The sequence below is a fragment of the Sebastes fasciatus genome, chromosome 6 (genome assembly GCF_043250625.1).
Source record: "Sebastes fasciatus isolate fSebFas1 chromosome 6, fSebFas1.pri, whole genome shotgun sequence".
Lineage (NCBI taxonomy): Eukaryota > Metazoa > Chordata > Actinopteri > Perciformes > Sebastidae > Sebastes > Sebastes fasciatus.
In genome coordinates, this window is record NC_133800.1 from 32,608,985 (window position 1) to 32,631,356 (window position 22,372).

General features: G+C 41.0%; 1 protein-coding gene across 10 annotated transcripts in view; it reads right to left on the reverse strand.

The window, feature by feature from the left end:
• Nucleotides 1-22,372, reverse strand: part of gpat2 (glycerol-3-phosphate acyltransferase 2, mitochondrial) — a 153,161-nt gene that overhangs the window by 45,262 nt on the left and 85,527 nt on the right. Inside the window, exon 1 of one of the 10 annotated variants that reach the window (XM_074639340.1) lies at nucleotides 6,766-6,991. The exons of 8 other annotated variants lie outside the window; for them this stretch is intronic. The gene's annotated coding sequence lies outside the window, so the exon portion shown is untranslated. Of the gene's footprint in view, nucleotides 1-6,258; nucleotides 6,523-6,765; nucleotides 6,992-22,372 lie in introns of those variants that run through there. One more of the 10 variants, XM_074639341.1, reaches the window with a different exon arrangement.

Consider the following 22,372-nt stretch of genomic DNA (forward strand, 5'->3'; position numbering starts at 1 on the left):
ATTTTGGACTAAAAACGCTTCTTATATTTATTATTTATTGTTCAGCATAGGCCATTTATAAAGGCCACAATAGAATAGAAATAATTTTGTTTCACTTTTGTACGCCACTTTTTACTGGCATCCGGTCGCTTTGAGTCCAAAGTGGCGGAGGCGTAGCTTTGCATTGACTATCACTTCTTTGGGCCGATTGCTTGCCTCCTGGAAGTGCTGCTTGTAGCATTGTTGGGGGGTGTGCTCGTTCAGAGTACGTGGCCATTCGGAGTGCGTGGCCCGTTCGGAGCGGGCCGATTGCTTGGCTCAAGCGTTGTCGTGAACCGCTCATTGACTCCAGGGAAGTGAAGAAGAGTTCGGTTGTAGCGTTAGTATATCCAGCATGCAGCAGCAAAAGTGAACTGCAGTCCAAGAGCCGCGGACGACATGCTCGACTCATGCTGCAGTACGCAGAGCCCCGAAGCGCACATCGGCTGTGACCGCTCTGTCCTCCGCACGGCGATTGCCTCATCAAATCTGAAATATTGCCAAATAGGCACTTTTGCTTTTTGCTTTGACACCAAATCCTCCGCCGTCTCGTCTGTCAACTCTCTCTATTCCTGTGTGTGAAATCTGCTTCTACGTGCTGAGACTCCATATGGAGCAGACACTTTCACTTTCAGTTCCGACTATGAAGTGATAACACGGCGCTGACATGCAAAAATGAATTAAATAGGTTTTATTTCTTTAAAAAAAAAGCAAGTAAGTGGGCAAGTAAGGTAATCGGTGTGTGCTCAACCATCGTGTAACACCGGTAACACCGACTACCACGGCAAGCCTATAGAGCGTTACTGCTTGGTTATTCAAAATGTATTAATATTGAATGTGTCGCGTGTCCAAATTAAACCAACTTCAACACTGCACGTCCTCAGGTCCCCAGCAACACACCCGCCAAGCGTGAAGTTGATCGGAGGGACGGTTCTCAAGATATGCGACGGACACACACACACGCAAGCGTACATAAATACGTACAGACAGAGATTCCTCGCTTTATAGTTAGATGGGAGACTTGTCTTTGGCATCTGTGTCCCACTCTGTTAATCCCACTCTGCCCCATTAATTTTGCTAATTAAAATTTAAGACGTCCCCACTGGGAGATGCTCCATTTCAACTGGCTCAAGTTCCCACATTCATTACTCGACTCTGGTGGGAACAAAGGCATTGATAAGAGGGTCCCAGGGCTGCTGCGATGCTTCGCAGGTGCAGAGGGTGACGGAGGAGACGAGGCAGCAAAAACGGGGTAGCGTGTAACACTATAAATTAAACCGGCAGAGATTCAGGAAAAGGTTCTAATGAGGTTAAATAAGCTACTCCAGAAGGGAATACATGACGTCAAGAGACAGCAGTATGCCAAGACCACTAACAAGAAAGAGTCTTATTATCCTCACACAGTCTTCCCTGTCAACAACATGCAACATAATTCACACAGTGACGCCACACGCTCCTCCTCCTATTTATGCTAGCTTAGTTCATCCTCTCCTCACGTTAATTGATCAATTATAGCCTTTAATTAATATGCTGTAGTTTGCTAATGTGATAGCCAAAGAACTAAGTGGGCCCATGATGAGAAAAGATTAAAAATCAGAAGCCATTAAGAGCTGCCAGGTCAGGTTAGATTGGAATTAATTTTAGAGCAGCAGTCAAAGTGATGGCGGTCGGTGCGTTCGAGTCTATTCCCAAAACTGCTCAGTGATTAGAGGGGGGCTTTAAATACACATAGGGTCTATTTGAAAAGGGAGACAGACGTTGAGAGATAAGTTAAACTCAATCAGATCAGATATGTTAAATTGTCAATATATATACAACTCAACCAATCCACAGGATTTTTCCCCAGAAGGAAATATTTTGAACATATTAAAGTTAAATGCATCAATCTGGAGCACTTTGAGAGGCTAGATCTATGAAGAACTTTGTGCTCTAGTAAACAATAAATCATGAAGGTTGTATGGTTATGAATGCTGATGGCAAAAAAGTCACACAGCATAAGCACGGTAAACAAGACGGGGTGCTGACATCGCCACAGACCCGTCACACTGAGGACAGTCCACCCCGTTTCACAGCCGCGAATCCCGTCCGTCCCTACAGGGAGAGAGGGCGCACTGCGCAGCGAGAACTCCACGGCCCCCGGGCAGCGGCGAGGGTTAGCTGTAAAACACACAGTCGGGCCTTTCAAAGCAGACCTCGGTCACGGCGCACTGGAAGATGTGCCCGGCAAGGACCAGCCCATCAGTTGAGAAGTGTAAAAATATTTTCAGTTCATCGGGCGGTTGTGGCTCAAAGCAGGTCGTCCACCAATCGGAAGGTCGGTGATTCGATCCCCGGCTGCTCCTGGTCACATGTCGATGTGTCCTTGAGCAAGACACTTTACCCCTAATTGCTCCCGAAGGCTTAACCATCGGTGTGTGAATGAGTATTTAGATTAGATCCTGATGGGTAAAGTTGACACCTTAGCAGCCTCTGCCATCAGTGTATGAATGTGTGTGTGAATGGGTGAATGCTGACATGCAGTTTAAAGCGCTTACAATGGTTGGAAGATTAGAAAAGCAGTATATAAATGCATGTCCATTTACCATTATGAAACTGTGGCGCGCTGAATGTCAGATCACTTTGATTTCATTTGAATTAGGCTACAAAATAATTGATTATGATTGAATAAAGATGCACACTCTGCTCAGCTGAGATGGAGCCGTACAGACAGCTGCTGCACAGATTCAAATGAGAGCGTATCTGTAGAGTAAAAACACTTCGGACACCCTCCTGTCTTGACATGCACGGGGCGGACGGGAACGATTGAAACGTCCTTTGCAATATAGTGCGATTTGATTAGCGACCTTAAAAAGAAAGTGGGACAGGGCCGTAAAGTGGGGGGGGGCAATGGCCCTTTGGCGCCCATGATGTAGAAGTGATATACTGCTACAAAAAAACTAATCAAGTTAATTGTGACTTTTCTCATGCAAGTCCAAATGCCAGGACGATGGGTGAGTTTCTATTAAATGCAAAGAACATGAAGAGCAATGCGAGACCTCAAGGTCACATACAACAACAAAAGCCATGTGGCTGAAGTCACTACGACAATATGTAACCATGGCACACAATGTACTGTAGAGTGAATAGAGGACTCCCACAGCCGTATACAGTTTGTTTGTGCCACTTAAACAACCTGACCTGAAAATACTGAAGAGCAGCACTGCCATTGTTAACCTGACAAGAACCAAGTGGAAGCTTTGTCTGTGCTGAATGCCGACATTGTGAGTATAATACACCAAAGACTGGCTTCACATAATACAGCACATTCAATGAAAAACAGCCACATGGATTACAAACCAAGGTCACTGTGTGTGTGTGTATTTGACTGAGAGTCAACAAGGAAATGTTAGCTACATTTTCCCAAGTTACAGCTTCTAGAGTAAAATGTGTTAAAGTTAAAAATATAGAATGACTGCCAATTCACAATTTATTTGGAAAATCCACCTGCTGCTGAGCACAATGGAGCCACTGCAACACCTCCTGCAGCCGCAACTTGTTTACTGATCCACTTTGTTTTGTATGCAGCCTCGGCTGAAATTCACGCTTCAAATCAACTTTTTTCTCCTTGCTTGAATAAACTTCCTTGGCATTTATATGGAGAAGAATCAGCCAAATCTACAAGTCTCTCTCTCTTTTCTAATCTTGCAATCTTGAACACCTCACAAAAATCAGCAAATCGTCCTTTCTAAGCTGCAACAAGCTCATTAGCCTAATGATCAAACATGAAAGGCGACGCCCAGGAAAGAGCAGTCATCCATCTTTGGACATTTTTGGGAAATCCAGCATCTACATCCAGAAGTAAAGACACAATTAAGTAATTAAAAGCTTTTCTACAAGCTGATGGCAACACCACAACACAATTAACAGTTATTAAAGCTCCCCTCCAGTGTGTTTTGGCATTTCTATTTTTCATATTTATTTGAGTCATTTCCTGACTAAGTTGATTAGCCACTGTTTGCCAATTTTTTTTTGACAAATAACTTCATTTTGTGCTCAGAGTTAAAATAATAAAAAAAAAAAAGATGGTTGTTGGTAAAATGGGAATATGACGTAAGACTATAGTAAGAAAACAAGAGAAAAGTCTCGTTAGAGAAATAAAGGAATCTCAGTGCAGCCCGGTGTGGTGTCGGTGCTGGAACTGAGGCGAGAGCGGCTGGTGTTAGCACCTCCAAAACGTCCCGAAACTTCATTTCAAACAGCAGACCTCGACAACATGTCTGTCCATCCTGCGGTGCGCTGTGGCCGACGTGCGGCTCCTCGGTGCAGCAGCAGCCAGACGGCCGCCTCGCCAGGAGGAGACGGTGAGGAAGAGAGTCGGTGTGTTGCGCTAATTCTTGTCTCATTTGTGGTCTGATAAATAGTAAATCCATCTAAACTGGGTTGAAAAACGATGCACTCTGGTTGCCATGGTAATGAATTACATCTGACTATTAAACACACCCCATTCTCTGTTTGAACTAGAACATTAACCAAAAAACAGGAAGTAAAACTGGCTGGTGGGGGGCTTTTAATTGACAATTTTGAGTTTCTACATCTTTAAACATTATCTGACAGGAATGGGAAATAAACTCATCTTTATCTCTTTGAGTGTTTGCAAACAGGACAGGGACTAGTAATAAATAAGTGTCATTAAGACGTCTGCATCTGCAGGAAAGTCCCTATTACAGACCAGACTAATTGGTGGAAAGTAGACACGGAGTGTTATTGCAATAAAAGAGATTAACATCAATGTGAGCCAAGTGATCGTGCAAATTACCGATTACCAGGAAATCAATACGGTGCAGCCCTAGACAGGAATAAAAGGGCTTCTTTGTAACCGGGACTGTTTGACGTAATCATAAGTCCTGTATATCAAGTCTGTGAGCGGATGACCTTATTTGACAACAATCATTCACATAGTTACATGATATGGTGGAAAAAACATCTATAGCCAACATGTGATGACAATAAATGTGACAAATAATTGCTGTTGACAGAGAATTTCTCCTCACACTGAAAACGTTCAATATGAGAATCGCTTTAGCAAGGAAGGAATAAATGAGAAAAGCCAGTGATACACAGTGTACTTGGGTTTAGCGTTAATAACAAAATCAGAATCTAGTTTATTGCCAAGTAGGTTTCCACATATTTTCAAATACTTTGCTTTAGCGTGTTGGTGCATAAACATGGTAAGAGAAAATGAAGTGAAAAGAAAAGCAAGTATTTTAAAAACCAAGAAACATAAATATAGAATAGAAGAAAACAATAAAAATATACAATAAAAATATGAAAAAATGCTCGGGATGTCAAAGCTAGAGTGAAGATACTGGCATCATATGAAAGATAACTTTCACACCCCCACAAAAGGGGGGCGTTCATATGGACTCTTCTCATGAACATGACCCCATTTGAAGGCACCACATGTAGCTGTGAACGTAGGTGTAGCACACAGTGTATGTACAGTTCATTTGTCGGTGGATAAATGCTACGAGGTTACAACTCGCTCCGCTCTAGCGAGCCAGAGACTGGAGACAACTTCCTGTATCTGTAACTCCGGCTCTGCCTCTTAAGGTGGGATGTTAAGGTGAACCAGCTTTTCTCCTTAAAGAGACGAGCCGCTCCTCTGAATTTTTCTCAGCTTTTTAATTAATTATTAATATTTATTTTAACCGTTTTAACCGATAGCGTTAATCGGTTAAAGTTCTTAACGTCGGTTAACGGTTAAACGGTTAATTATTAACATCCCTAATTGACAGCCATAAAAAATACTATGAAAATATGTACAACACATCTGAATTAAAATGGAAGAGCTGTGCAGTTTTCAGAGCATGGCTTTGACATGCTTATCAGCCTTCTAAAACAAGCCAATGGGGACCGAGGATTGTGCTCGACAGGCAGATAGAGAACGCCACAGGGACTTCAACGTGAAGGGCTTTTATTTACATTCTGCAAGTAAACCACGAAAAGAATGTTAATGTAGTAAACACCCACATCTATGCAGCCGGATGCATCAGCTGTCCCTGTTGGATTGCACACACACACACACACACACACACACACACACACACACACACACACACACACACACACACACACACACACACACACACACACACACACACAGACAGAAAATCAATCTGTGAATCAGTAGTTGTGTGTGTGTGTGTGTGTCATGGAGCCACAGAGGACCATTGATTTCCCAGAACAAAAGGAATTCTTTACCTTTACTCTCTGCTCTTTTCCGCTCTTTAGCTTCACACTGCTTTTGCATTAAAGTCCGCTGTACAGTGCTTCAGTCTGACAGCCAACAATCAAATTAAAAACACTGTTACAGAACTATGAATAATTTCTAATATCTGTCTGTTTACAGGTGTGCAAAGATCACTTGATCTTGCATGACGGTATTTGTTTCTGTTACTCAGTCTGATCTAAAACGTAAAAAAGAAATGCTACTTTTTTCACCATGATACAGTAGCTATTTGTTTATCTCAGCTGTCCCCTGGATACTAAGTTCATACAGTATTACTTTTGTTAAACAGAGCGTCATTTAAAGCTACACATCCATGGCTCACCTACGGTGTTTTCACTTAATATGCCGGATTAGTTCTCTTCTTGGGTAGAGATGTTCTGATACCATTTTTCAACGAGGAGATACCCTAGGTATGTTGAACTCGCTTCGTAGTACAGGCCTCAGGATTTTATTGCAGAGGTGAACATGCAAAAACTTACAGGCAGGTACAGGTTCCAGGTTGAGGTTTTAGGTTTCAGGTACAAGTAGGCAGGTAAGCAGGCAGATAGGCAGGTACAGGTGGCTCAAAAGCAAAGACAAAAGCACATAGCAACATAGAAATCTAATTAAATTGGTCTGCCACTAGCTGACGAGGGCTAATGAGAAAGAGATGCAGTTGCGGGGGGTAGGCAGGGAAAGCCAGGCAACTGCAGAGCAGATGAGGGAAGTAGGAACAGGTGTGGTCAGGTGATGGGAAAGGAGAGAAAATCTAAGAGTATCTGATGGATGGATTGAAAATGCTAATTAAAAGGCTTAAGGAAGACGGACTGTGGCTGTAGAGAAGGGCCAGAGAGAGACAATGCAGGGGGCTGGAGATGTGAGAGTGGACTGAGACCGACTGTGACACCAATTACCAACCCGGGGATCAGACCAGAGTCAATCACCGGAGTGACCACATAATGCTTCACACTCACACACACTGATTTTCACTCAAATATGACGCAAATTGCCCGCAGGGTGCAGCCCGGTTGCAATTAAGGAGAGCAGCATGCTGCAACACCAACGGGCTGAGGTGCACAAAACACAGCAGAATACAGGCGTAGAAACGAAAGCATCCAATTTTGATCAGCTTTATTTTAACCAGTGTGATCCATTAAAAAATAAAGATAGAGATCCCATCATTTATTTTTTTTGCGGCTTTTTAAGAGGACAGGAAGCTTGCATGTTTTGGCACCAGTGCCCAAATATATTAGAAAAACCACCTTGCTTAAAATCTGATTTTAAAAAGTTGTTAAAGGGACTATTTGTAACTTTCAGAAATGCTTGTTAACAGCGACACCTGTGGCCGTTAAGTCAACGAAAGTCAGCGTCGGGCTCGCGCTTGCTCGCTCTAAATAGACATGAATGAGCATCGCTCAAAACAGTGAGGTGACACACGTCAGCTAAAACCACAATATCACTCTATAGTTCAGCTGCTTGGCAGTAATGTTAGCTGACCAGACGGAGGTCTCTCCATGAATCAATGCTGGCTTTTCCTGCTCAGCCTCCGGTGTCTCCCTCTCCGGATGGAGACACCGGAGGCTGAGCAGGAAAAGCGGGTCGGTGACGGAGCTCCACAGCGAGACACGTTATCACCTCCCCGACCGGGTGCCGGTGTCTCCCGACTGCGCCTGCAGGGAGACACCGGCACCCGGTCGGAGACGATAACATTTCTCTCTGCGGACTCCCGTCACTTCACAAGACACAGAAAACCTCTGTTGGTCTGGAGGAGCTGCAGCATTTATTTCTGCACAAACGTGTGTAGTGAGCGCGCTTTCACGTCTAGAGGTGGAGTGAGACAGCGAGGACACACATATTTCTCCACATTTTGAACAGTTAAAAAATTTGCGATTAATCGTGATTAACTATGGACAATCATGTGTTAATCCCGATTAAATCTTTTAATCGATTGACAGCCCTAACAAATAATAAAGTGAATGATGTCTGAATTCATTTAGCTGCTTAAGGTTGAGGGTCCTGGTATTGTGCATGCTGACTCACTGTTCCACTGTCATGACTTACTGGGACACCTTTTGTCCTTGTATGACAAGTCAAAATGTCTGTAGTGATAAAGGCTTGTTAAGGCTGATTGATACGTTTCAACTTTACTAATTATCATGGTTTGTTTTTGGCCGTGGTTTATTGTTGAAATATCTCAAATGTAATGATTATGATAGTTTCCTCCCCTTTGGGTGACCCCACTTATCTAGTCACAAAAGACAAGGCCCAGACGGAGCGATAAAAACATCAAATGTTTGTGTGAGAGAGATAATAAGACAGAAAAAGGGAGAATTGCTGTGACTTTTGATGTTTCTTTCATGAAAACAACATTAAAGCGTGCACAAAAACTGTACAAGATTATGATTGAGGGGAAACCGGAGGGGGCGAGAGGGAGAGACTTGGAAAAAGAGAGATCAGATTGTTTTCGACTAACAGGATCTGATGATAATTACACTGATCATCGTGTTTTTGACTTACAAGATCTGATGATAATTACGCTGATCACTGAGCCGTTTCTATCTGATACTGTGAGATAAAAAGGTTTCTATAATGCACTGGATTCACAAAAAAAAAGAGAATGCTAATTACACGTCAGATACCAATCATCTCTCCCCCTTCACACCTCCATATTACTCCCTCTCTCTCCTCTCCTACCGTTAAACAAGTTCTCATCTCTGCCTGACAGCCATGATGTTTTATTAAGCTCGTTGGGATACGAGACACCTGAGCCGACCTACCAGGGTCCAACGGATTGAGGTGAGGGCGAGAGGCGAGAGGCGAGAGACCTGCAGCTATGCTTCTCCTAAACTCTGCGGGCCACATAAACACATGAAACACAGCTGCATTCAAACAACATGATGCAACCTGACGTCTGATGCAACTGGTTTGTTTGGTAACTGATTCATGAACCAAAAATGTTCAGGAAGAGTTGGCAGCTGTTATGCAACACCTGAGAATAAATTCAGGGTGCGCCTAAGCATTTTAGCACACAGGTAGGTACCTGGAGGCCTGGAGTTGGGAACTATTAATAATATTAATTATAGGCTATTATTGAGTGAAGAAGGGAAGTTATTTATCACGATTATTACAATTATTTTTGATACATGTACATGGATGTGGTCACTGAAACTGTCATTATATATTTACCTCTACTTCTCTCTCTTTTTTTTATTATATGATGTATGATTGTTTACCTGCCTACAAGCAGCTTATTGTTCCCTCCCCATTTGTCCAGACTATGCTGAATCATTTCCTAGGGGAGGTTATTTAAATGTTATTAATGTGAGTCTCAGATCGGTTTGACTCTGATGAAGACGCAGTTGGTGTCGAAATGCTAGTCTTTAAATAAAATTGACTTCTTTTGGACCTGATCTCTGAAGTCTCTCCTGTTAAACGGCTATTATTATCATCATCATTAGCAAATCGAACCCGACAGATATATTCAACGGCAGATGTTATTGACCGATATTGGTTTATCCATCAGACCGGCAATACGTCATCCAGAGTTGGCTCTAATGGCCTACTTTAAACAAACCGGGAATAGTAATAACACCATGCCCAAGAGTTGCTGTGTAGTTGGTTGCACCAACAATAAATCCATGTTAAGCCGTGTCCTAAAAAAGATCTAATAGAGGGGCTTTATGGCTCCAAGCTATAGACCAGACCAGCATGGCTTTATGGCTCCAAGCTATAGACCAGACCAGCATGGCTTTATGGCTCCAGGCTATAGACCAGACCAGCATGGCTTTATGGCTCCAAGCTATAGACCAGACCAGCATGGCTTTATGGCTCCAAGCTATAGACCAGACCAGCATGGCTTTATGGCTCCAAGCTATAGACCAGACCAGCATGGCTTTATGGCTCCAAGCTATAGACCAGACCAGCATGGCTTTATGGCTCCAAGCTATAGACCAGACCAGCATGGCTTTATGGCTCCAGGCTATAGACCAGACCAGCATGGCTTTATGGCTCCAAGCTATAGACCAGACCAGCATGGCTTTATGGCTCCATGCTATAGACCAGACCAGCATGGCGTCATTGCCGAGGCTGCGCTCCGAGTTAGGAGAAAGAAATTCGCCGTCACAGGAGAGGAAATGATGAAAAGCTGTTGTGTAGCGGGTTAACTGAGGCTTTCACACTGAGATTTGAGGCACATACAATATGTGAATATTCACTGTCAGTGTGCTAAATGGATAAATGATGCTGGTGACAGTGACTAGCATGGCTAGCTAACGTTAGCTTGAGTGTGAGGCTGCTGCAGTAATACAGTCATACATTCACGTTATAGTCGTCTCCAACTAAATCTAATTAGTGAACTGTTGTTGATTTACAGAATATGATTTTACAGGCCTAACATTGACAGATGAATTAAGACGATGGTTGCGATATGTAAACATTTATAGGTTTTATCTATAGTAATAATAATGGTCCAAAATGATGTGAAATAGTTTTAAGTCCCAAACCTAAGCTCCGTAAAAGCTCGGGGAAAACCCCTAAAACTGTGTAAACATATGTTAATGGGTCTGTGTGTGTTGGTGCAAAGTCAAACATCCGACTTCTCCAAAAGGCTGCATTAATAAGGAACAATGTAAGCTTGTGTGATCAACACCAACTCCTCCATAACATCCACTCATCATCCTATTCATTTATAATTTAACTTTAAACAAACGTTTATTTCATCTTTGACCCGCAGCTGCCCTCGTCCCGCGGCAACAGAAACCACCTGTGCTGCAGAGAAGGCGCAGAGTGCACTGATCCCGTTGGAAGCATGACTCGGTGGCCTGATATTCATGTGTGAGCCTTTATACACTTCAGTTAGTGGAAATCCTCAGCAGCTGAAAATAACTTCACTGAATCTTATCAAGGCAGAAACACTGAATGAATTCACAGACTGAAGAGACAGACACCGAAGACATTTGGGGGAGAGATTCATCATGAGTGGATGCACTAAAATAACATTTTCAACAGAATGGACTCATTTTCTTGCAGAGATTTCCTGTAAGTCTGGTGTCTTGCATTACGGAGGGATAAGCAGCATGGCGGGATTAAGAAAAGGGACAAGCAGCACACTCTTGTGAGCTCTTTCAAAAACTTATCGGAGTTATGAATAATTGGTCGTGTTGAGTTTAAGGGCAGCTGAGAAAGCATTAAGCTACAGCACATTTGAAAAAGGGCAGAAAGAAGGGCTGCAACTAACATTTATTTCTATCACTCTCTCTCTCTATGCTTATTATTTATCAATTCATAATTTTTTTTTCAATAAAATGTCAGAAAATTGTGAAAAATGGCAATTAAAGTTTTCCAAAACCCAAGGTGACCTCTTCAAATAGCTTGTTTTGTGAACCAACAACACAAAACCCCAAAGATATTTAGTTTTCTGTTTCATTTATGTAGTTTCTATTTTTCTACTAAAGATACAGGTTAAACTACCCGGTATAAGTAAAGGGTAGTTTCATATAATTTGACAGTGAATTTGGGGAATTTTTGCTTAAGTTAAGACTTAAATGATTGTTTCAGCAGATTAATTTTCTCGTCTGTAAGGCTTCTAAACTAGGGCTGTCAATCGACTAAAATATTTAATCGCGATTACTCGCATGATTGTCCATAGTTGATTGAGATTAATCGCAAATGAATCACACATTTTTTATCTGTTCAAAATAAAAGGGAGATTTGTCAAGTATTTAATCCTCTTATTAACATGGGAGTGGGCAAATATGCTGCTTTATGCAAATGTATGTATATATTTATTATTGTAAGTCAATTAACAACACAAAACAATGACAGATATTGTCCAGAAACCCTCACAGGTACTGCATTTAGCATAAAAAATATGCTCAAATCATAATATGGCAAACTGCAGCCCAACAGGCAACAACAGCTGTCAGTGTGTCAGTGTGCTGACTTGACTATGACTTGACCCAAACTGCATGTGATTATCATAAACTGGGCATGTCTGTAAAGGGGAGACTCGTGGGTACCCATAGAACCTAAATTCACATATCTGGAGGTCAGAGGTCAGGGGACCCCTTTGAAAATGGCCATGACAATATTTCCTCGCCAAAATTTAGCGTAGGTTTGGAGCATTATTAAGCCTCCTTTGCGACAAGCTAGTAAGATACGATTGATACCAATGGATTCCTTAGATTTGATGCTAATATTTTCACTCTAGCTTTAAAACGGCGCCTCTGAAAGATCAATTAAGTTTTCTAGTTTCATATGGTACCTGTATCTTCACTCTAGCTTTAACACTGAGCCCGCTACAACCTAAAAATCGCAAGTTATGTTAATGCGTTAAAGAAATTAGTGGCGCTATAATAAATTTGCGTTGACTGATCACGTTAACTTTGACAGCCCTAGATTAAACCCGGTATTTGTGCACAGTTTGCAGATAAGGATCAGGCTACACTAATATCATTAGTACTATTTGTAGAATTAGATTCCAGTGCCGGCTGCGTAGGATTGTTTCTGACTCATGTGATCCAAACATTTCCAATAAATCCACGGCGTTGTAAAGTCAAAAAGTCAAAAAGATTTATTATTGAAAAAAGTGTGATGTGATTATTTCAAAAATGTTTTCATCTAACGAAATATTCTGCTTCGGTCCATATTTTTTAGCATTTGACCTTTCAAAAACAACATCAGCTATTTTTCAAGGAAAATAGGTTGTGAACCACTGATGAACTACCCACGCTTTCAAAATAAGGTCAGAGGTGGATTCACAGGTCACTGCAGGGCATGTAAACATGTCCTCTACCTGTGTAACCTGACAGGAACTTGGTCTCTCGTGTGCACGCACACGTACTGTCTGACAAGCTGACAAAAAAATGTCAAATTACTGTCTGTGAGCTACGTTTGATTTCACCAGCTCTTCAACATGGCAAACTGCAGTCCAACAGGCAACAACAGCTGTCAGTGTGTCAGTGTGCTGACTTGACTATGACTTGCCCCAAACTGCATGTGATTATCATAAAGTGGGCATGTCTGTAAAGGGGAGACTCGTGGGTACCCATAGAACCCATTTACATTCACATATCTTGAGGTCAAGGGACCCCTTTGAAAATGGCCATGACAGTTTTTCCTCGCCAAAAAAAAAAAAATTTAGCCTCCTTCGCGTATGTATGTAGTATGACATGATTGGTACCAATGGATTCATTAGGTTTTCTAGTTTCAAATGATGCCAGTATCTTCACTCTAGCTTTAAAACTGAGCCTGATACAACATAAAAATGTCAAGTTGCGTTAATTTGTTAAAGAAATTGGTAGAGTTAAAACAAATTTGCGTTAATGCGTTATTATCACATTAACTTTGACAGCCCTATTCTTAGTATTAATCAGCTTTAGTAAATTTACAGCTAATGAAAATCACAGAGCTGCAAATAATATTTATTTTCAAACATATGGTCGTAAAATGCTTCATTGGGATTATAAAAGTGCATTCAGTTGTCAGCACATCACTGCTGCACCTATAGTCTTTGTATGCATGAAGGCAAAGATCACACACACTGACATTTACACACACAGATACTCGGGTTCAAGTAAGGTGCGATAGATGTGGCAGAATGATGATGTAAGAATGAATGGAGGCTAAAAGAAGTTCAACTGAGGAGCAGGGCCATGCTTATGTGTGTGTGTGTATGCGTGTGTTTGTGCGTGACCTACAGATGAATAATAGGAAACAGAGTGGTGTATAATTATCTCTACTTTTATTCATGGCCACAGGAGTTATAGCGATGGTGTACAACATAAGGTTGACAGCAACTTTAAATCAGACGGCCTCTTTAAACGTACAAAAACACAGACCAGCACAAGGCTTAGACACGTCGTATACAAGCTGGATTTATCTTCACGAAATGGGAACTACTTTAAAAAGAGCAAGGTAAAGTTGTGAGTGAAAAGGTGTTGAAGGCTATGAGATCGCAGTAAAAAGGAGCAGCGCAGATGAAGCTCAAGGCCACTGACTACAGTAGAAAGAAATATGAGCTGAAGGGTGGTGAAGTGAGTACGGAGACAGATGTTGTAGGTTCAAATCATTGGGAGGCATATGACTACTTCAGTGTCCTTGAGCAGCATACAGACTCAAAGGATCCTTAAAGCATTACGCTGCATCATCTCACATTTCATTCAGTCTTTCAATTATATAAAATTACAATCAAACGGTTATATAATGTTCATAGTTTCTTAATGTAAGCTGCAAAGTATCACTTACTGGACTGCCTTACTGGATCACTTACTTTAGTTTAAAAGGGCACTACAGTGATTTAGTATCGCAGTCATAAAACTGGGAGGGCTTGTCAGGAACAGATTTTTTTTTTAATGGCCAAACTCAAAGCAGCAGCGACCGTGATATCCTGACTTTTAGTTACTAGTATGAGTCAGAGCCGTGGATGCATTAAGGGAGCTGGATATGGCATCACCACTCAGCCTTGCTGCCAGTTGGCCACCCAGGTTACTGCAACAAAAAGATCCCACCTGACCCAAAAATCATTTTCCCCATTATAGACCTCCACTATAAAAGACACATCTGTAAAACTGTTGACAGGACACCTCCAAACAGAGTTTAAAGCTGCAGTAGGCAGAATGTTTTTGGCATCATTGGGCAAAAAATTCCATAATAACCTTTCAGCATATTGTAATTCAAGTGTTCTGAGAGAAAACTAGACTTCTGCACCTCCTCATGGCTCTGTTTTCAGGCTTTAAAAAATCTAGCCTGTGGCGGGAGACTTTGACCAATCACAGGTCATAACAGAGAGAGAGAGTGTTCCTATTGGCTGTGCCCCGGCTGGTGGGCGGTGCTTGGTATTTCCTCAACTATTCTCAACATGGTTGCGGGGTCACAAACTTTATAATTTTACAGCTAAACAGTGCACTACAAGATGTTTCTGAAAACATCTGAGGAGAGAAATAGGCATTAACATAACAGAATATTGATTCATATTTGATCAGCGCTGCCTAGTTTGACCGTTTGATCAGAGTTTGTGAGTGATTGACAGCTGCTCAGAGACAGATCAGCTCTAATTGGTTGTTTTCCTCCAGTCTGGGAATTCTTGCAGATGCCATTAGGAGCACCGGAGTACACAGAGGCAGGTTCAGGTTACCTGTCTCATCCACAACTGTCAGGATATAGCAACAGTTTTATAAAAATAACTTTTTTTTAAATCATATTTGCTCCATTTCTACCCACTGCTGCTTTAAGACAGACTTTTTTTTGACGGCCAATATGGCCGCTATTATACCAGTATTCCGGCCATATAGAACAACTACAGGACATATGTTTTAAATAGCCATATAACAGCCCACATTACATAACTTGAAAATAAGTAAGCCTAACTGAAGAAGTGTTCTAAAAAATTAAATAACGGTCTGTAGCCTGCCAAATAGTTTGAAGCTTCATTCAATCCATGGAAGATTCATATTTGTAAAACTTTCCCAGAGCCTAGAAAAGTGATTTTTATTGGCATGACGTCATGGCAATGTAAAGTTTACGAGCCGAGCAGGAAAGTGCAGGGCAGAGTCGGCAGGAGAAACACTCCTAACATAACACAAAAACATATTTTTTCCCCATTTTTTTTTTGTGTTGACAAAATCCATCCATATTTTGACATCATAAAATATGACGACAGACATTATGAGCTTCTTTCAAAACCTCTATAGAAGCTTTGAATGTAAAAAAAAAACCATCTGGCACAGCCTCTGAAATTTGCATGTAGGTTAATTTAACTGGATTTATATGGGTACTGTTGCTGCTCCGAGTTAAAATCCGGTTACACAAATGTGCCAAATGAGTCACATCCTTTGATGATGTCAAGGTTAAGACATAAGTATGACATAGGTTGAAGGCAGAACCTGCACTGTACTGTGATGTTGTTCCTCTTTTCTGCTTTACATACAACATAATGGCGAGATTTCATCATGTTTCTTTGCTCTTGTAACAAAAAGTAATCAGAATACATTACGTTTATATTGCGATACTTGGATTAGGTTACTGATTACATTTTAAACAGGTAATTAGTAATTGTATTGGATTACATTATTAAAGTAACCCTCCCAACCCTGACTCACAGCTAAGAGTAAAGGCCTTCTCATATACAGTATTCTGGTAATATGTAATGCTATTATATTGATCATATCTGTTTGTAACTGAGTTAAACTAAACTCCTTTCATTAAGAGTATAGCCATTGAAAGGGTAATGTGCATGTCTATGTAATTCTGCCACATGGTTTACAAGCCTTCGGAGAAAAAGAGAAAGAAGGCAATTTATTGAGGTCTCATGATCATAACTTTAAATCTAATACAATCAAGGCTGAGGGCTGTGTGGTTCTATGTCGGAGTGAGAGAGGAAGACATGTGAGGGTCATTAGGTGGGCTCAATGACTGAATTCATATTCATATGTGAATCTCCCCCCTTCCCTCTCTAAAGGAATACAGTGGTGTCACTGTTTACCTTTTATGCCAAGCTCTATCACTTCTCTGTGGAGTGAAAAATACCAAAACTTCCTCCAAGGCTAATTCTCAAAAACAATGTACAATTTATTAGAGTCTAATGAAAACAAGATAACACACACACACACACACACACACACACACACACACTCAACAAACATATTTCATTCCAGAGGCGAGGGAACGGATAGACCGAGTGAGAAGACGTGAGACGGAAGGAAAAGAATGTTTGTTTTTTTGTTAATGCAGATTAAAAATTAATTTCAAACAGCCTTTAAGGAAGCTTGATGAAATTGGTTGGAAATGTTAATCGTCCTGGGAGTTCTTTTTTTTTGTTAAACATTTGAGAAAAATGTTTTCACTGTGAGACCATTAGAATACAAACACATAAAAAGATAGTAAAGTTAACGTGATAATAACATGTTAACGGAAATTTGTTTTAATGCCACTGATTTCTTTAACGCATGAATGCAATCGATCTTTCGGAGGTTGTAGCGGGCTCAGTTTTAAAGCTAGAGGGGAGATACTGGTATCATATGAAACAGGAGAACCTAAAGGAATCCAGTGGGAATTGGCAGCAGACAACAGTGTTGAATACAAAGCAGTACTCTAACCCTGTAGGAGGAAATTCAATTCATAACAAATAACCTACAATAAAAAGTATTCACACCCTTGAAAGTACTCATGTTTTATTGTTTTACAACACTGTATCAATTTAGATTCAAGGTTTTTGAAATGATCAATAGGAAACACTCTTTCATGTCAAAGTGAAAGATCTCTACAAAGTGATTTAAATGAATTCCAAAGATAGAATACAAAATATTTGTTTGCATAAGTATTACAATTAGGGCTGTCAAAGTTAACACGGTAATAATGCATTAACGCAAATTGCGATATTGATCTTTCAGAGGCTCCGTTTTAAAGCTAGAGTGAAGATATTGGCATCAAATCTAAGGAATCCATTGGTATCAATCGTGTCTTACTAACTTGTCGGGAAGGAGGTTAAATAACGCTGCAAACGTACGCTAAATGTTGGCGAGGAAAAACTGTCATGGCCATTTTCAAAGGGGTCCTTTGACCTCTGACCTCAAGATATGTGAATGTAAATGGGTTCTATGGGTACCCACGAGTCTCCCCTTTACAGACATGTCCACTTTATGATAATCATATGCAGTTTGGGGGCAAGTCATAGTCAAGTCAGCACACTGTCACAATGACAGCTGTTGTTGCCTGTTGGGCTGCAGTTTGTAGTGAGTACCTGTTGTGTACCTGTGAGGGTCTCTGGACAATATCTGTCATTGTTTTGTGTTGTGAATTGATTTCCAATAATAAATATATACATACATTTGCATAAAGCAGCGTATTTGTCCACTCCCATGTTGATAAGAGTATGAAATAGTTGACAAATCTCCCTTTAAGGTACATTTTGAACAGATAACAAAATGTGCAATTAATTTGTGATTAATCGTGGTTAAGTATTTTAATCGACAGCCCTAGAATGAATAATTACGGAGCCCCCCTAGACCCCAAGGAGAATTTTTTCATTAACTCGTTCCCTCGAGTTAGTAAATATTTTTCACATTAAAAATTCACCAAAATTATGCAAAAGCATACTTTTCCAAACTAGGTGTTGTAGTACAACTATGAGGAGATCATTGATATGTGAAGTAATTTTGGTGGTACTACACTGTATAATACGGAAGTTATTGAATATTTTTCTCTTTTCGGCGTTGCACTTTGTAGACGGACCCTGACCACTCGTCTCACAGCCGGCTGCACATAAAGACCAATGTTATGTGTCCAGCTCGAAGAACGGCTCATTTTGATTAAAATGAGGTTGTAGCTCGTTGTCTACCTTACTACGGTTAGAAAGAGACGTCGTTTGTGTTTTAACAACGTTTCTGTTATAAGTTATTGATCCAGTAAGTTTGAATCTGTCAATATCTTTCCAACTTTACCGAAGTACATCATCTAGGGGGGTTCCGTACATAAGCAATGCGTGGACAGTCAGGAATGATTGGAAGAAGTGCTCTATGAAGTAACTCGAGGGAACGAGTTAATACAAATGTTCTCCTCGAGGGTGTAGGGGGGCGCTGTAAATAATAGACCAACACAGATTGAATGATGTTCATGATCTCCTGTTTCATTCATGTGATATCATGAGAAAACATCACTTGTATTCAAAGTGCTTTACACACTATGAGTTCTTGCATTTTGAGCAAATCCAACTCCTTTTCAATGATTTGTTTTTAACAACATACCAGATAATCCCTGATCAGCGTTTCACTAAAGGAATGAGGAACCTCAGCACTACACTCCATCCTATTTGTTGTATTAACCTTAATTTATACAAGGAAATCCAATTGTAAAACTAATTTGAAAACGCTGCTGTGCATAATCGATAACGAAACACGTTAAAAAATTTTCAACGTAGACAGCTGAGACACACCACTTTGATAAAAGTTCACTATTAACCGCCACAGCCACAGAGGTAGAAAAATAATGTTAGGACTGAATGGAAAGAGAATTAGAGAGTAAGGACCTCCCCACTGAAAACACCGACACAAAGCTGTGTCAAATTAGGTTGGAAATCAATCAGCAGACTTTGACCAACCCCATATATACTGCACGAGTTCCTCTTGTTCTCCACCCGTCTGAGCTTTGTTAATTGTTTCATGTTGCTTTGAAAACACATATCAAAGCGCTTTTTTGCAAGGCTATTCTTTAATCTCTGGAAAGACTGCTGTTTGGCATTCAGCTTCATATGACCCTCAGTCCTTTCCATTGTGATTACCTCGACATTTACTACACGGTGCATCATTTTGTCAGCTGTACCTCCTGTGTGTAGAGGTGGTGGTTAAAGTCTTCAGGGGCTTAGGATGCTCCGTTTCAGCACTTTAATTTCTCAGGGGACTCTACCTAAAAGCTGTTTTTTTTTTTGATCAGCTCACTAGCCATATTTGTGATCATGTCAGGTATATACACAGCTGATGTAAGGTAAAAGCAAGCTGTTCAGGAGGGCTTTGTAAAACCACAGGCAATCAATATCCTTCTTACGGGGATTTTTTTTGTAGAGGTCATAATGCTGGATGTGGGAACGGCCTCTGGTAATAAGCTACACTGCAGAGAACTGTATACTGCATTGTGGAGCTCTGAGATGGAGGCTGTAGCCTTGCATATAAATGTCTTTTCATATTTTAAAACAGACCTTTCAGTCGACTGAATAAATTGCTTCATTTTTTGTGAACAAAGCTGTCTTTAGTCGACTCAAGGTCTTGTTGATGGGGAGGGGGGCTTGTGTGTTTGAGTATAGCTTAGAAGTCAGTCTGGAGATTGGATGATTCCAAAGATTTATAGCGTTTATATCCAGTTTGTACACTGCTGCATAATAAGGGATTGCATCAGTGTACAAGCTGGATTTTAACGCTTAAAGACGTGCATGTTAATGAATGAATTTTCTCCTCTATACATACTGTGTGATGTTTTTGTCAGCTGTCCTTTTTATGTTTTGGTCTTTCTGAGTGAAGTGGAGTGGAGTGGAGGCGTGTTATGGTGGGTGGAAGCAGCATCCACATTTTGTCTATGCTAGAAAAAGCAGTAGCAGGTACAAGAAGATTTCTGTTTACTTGAAAGATCTTTTCCCATCGACTTTTATAGCATCTTTTCCTGCTGCGTGCCCCCGTGAGCTACTGGTGTAGAATCATATGGATCCAGGAAAAAGCCCAGCAGTGAGAAGCAGGATAGACTATACAGTCCAGGCTTAAAATAATACAGGTTTGCCACTGGACTAGCTACAGTAGTGATTGATTTTATACCATTTCAGCTTTTGTAGTATTGGTTTGTTCTGTAGTGTTTTACAGTTTTGGATGGGCTGTGTTTAGTTTCTTTTGGGGTACATGTAGCGCACTCTGAGTTCTACATCTTTAGGCATTGGGAACCCGAGCCACTACCTCTACTTTTAGTACCTTTTGTATGTTTTAACTCGATAAATCATCCCAGATCGTCAAACACCGCCAATTTGCCAGCGGCCCTCGGCATCGGAAACCGACCGCGGAGCAGCAACAGCTTGTGACGAACCGGGCTTTCAACTAACTCCAAAGTAAACCCACCCGCGGCGTTATTCAACGGTCGGAGCAAGTGACGTAGTATTAATAGCTTGAAAGTCCGCTAAGGGCGGGCGGGAGGGCTTGGTGGATGGATCAAACAAACAAGACTTCACGTACGTCGTTAGTCACGTGACTCGTTGGTATCGTCAGTCCTTGAGTCGTTAGTCAGTGAAGTTAACGTCAACGACGACCGTTTCCTAATCCTAACTAAGTGGTTGTCTTATCTAAACCTAACTTCCTGTGAAAAGAGAAGTTTATTTTGAAAGGACACTATGCATGTAACAAGTGTATCTTGACACGCCGTCGGCGGTCCGTCCAAAAGTAACACAAGGAGGGTTCCCCGTGCGTTGGTCTCTGATGCCGAGGGGCACTGACCAAGCGGCGATATTTGACGAGTTGGGAGTGAGAATGTGTTGAAAAAAGTGGTATTTTGAATAAGAAGCCTTGTAATGGCATTGTGAACTACCTATACTTCTTTATTGAAGTAACCCTGTAGTAGATGCTGTTCTGCTTAATTTATCTCCAGTTGCAACAGAAAGAAAAGGGAAAAGGGATGACGAGAAGAAAAGAAAAATGAAGAGAAAGCAAGAGATGTGTTTCTGTGTGCAGTATACTCCTCATCTGAACAACTTGACACTTACTTTATCACTTCTGCTGGTCTTTCCAGCTCACTGTGAATAAAGATCATATTTTGTTCACTCTAGCTGAAAACGTGTGCTGCTGATCTGGCAGCCATGATGGACTGGTCTTCTAAAACACAAACTTTTTCAACTTCTTAGGTCGGCAAACTCAAAGTCAAATCACTTACTCCAATACTCCAATCAACTGGCCACAGGTTCTGTTATATATGAGTTTCCACAACAAGAGGAAAGGGTTCAAATCAACTATAGACAGACCTTTAGAGTAAAATCACGACCACGCTGCTGAGTCAACAGATTCCTGTGCTGCAGAAGGTCTACATCACTTAAATGGCTTGGACAAGCAATTCCATTCATGGTCACGCACACGGGAAACCATTAGCACACCACCACCTGTAATATACCATATTCCCAAGTGACCCAGCACTTGTGCATACACACACAAGCAATAACATGATTGATATTATAATTAGAATAGTACATTATTATAATTGTAATAACTTTTACAACTGTGACTAACGGTGTTAGCCCGGCAACACAGACGCTTGTTCCATCTAATCATATTTTAATACATGCATATCTGTTAATTAGTTGCTTTAATAAAGGTAGTGCTGTACATTGTGGAAAATGGGGTGGTAAAGAATACTTATGTAAGCCTGCTTGTGCAACTGCTGCTTAAGCTATTGCGTAATGCAGATGTGAATAAAACTCGTCCGGTGACTTTGTCAGATGAAATGAAAGAGTGAGCAGAAACACAAAGCTGCTCACCTCCTTCACACTTAATCAAAAATATCTGCAAGGCTATTGTGATGGCTGCAGTGAGGCATGAAGGGCTCTAAATATGCGGGGCACACACTACACGAGAATCAAGACACAATCTTCAG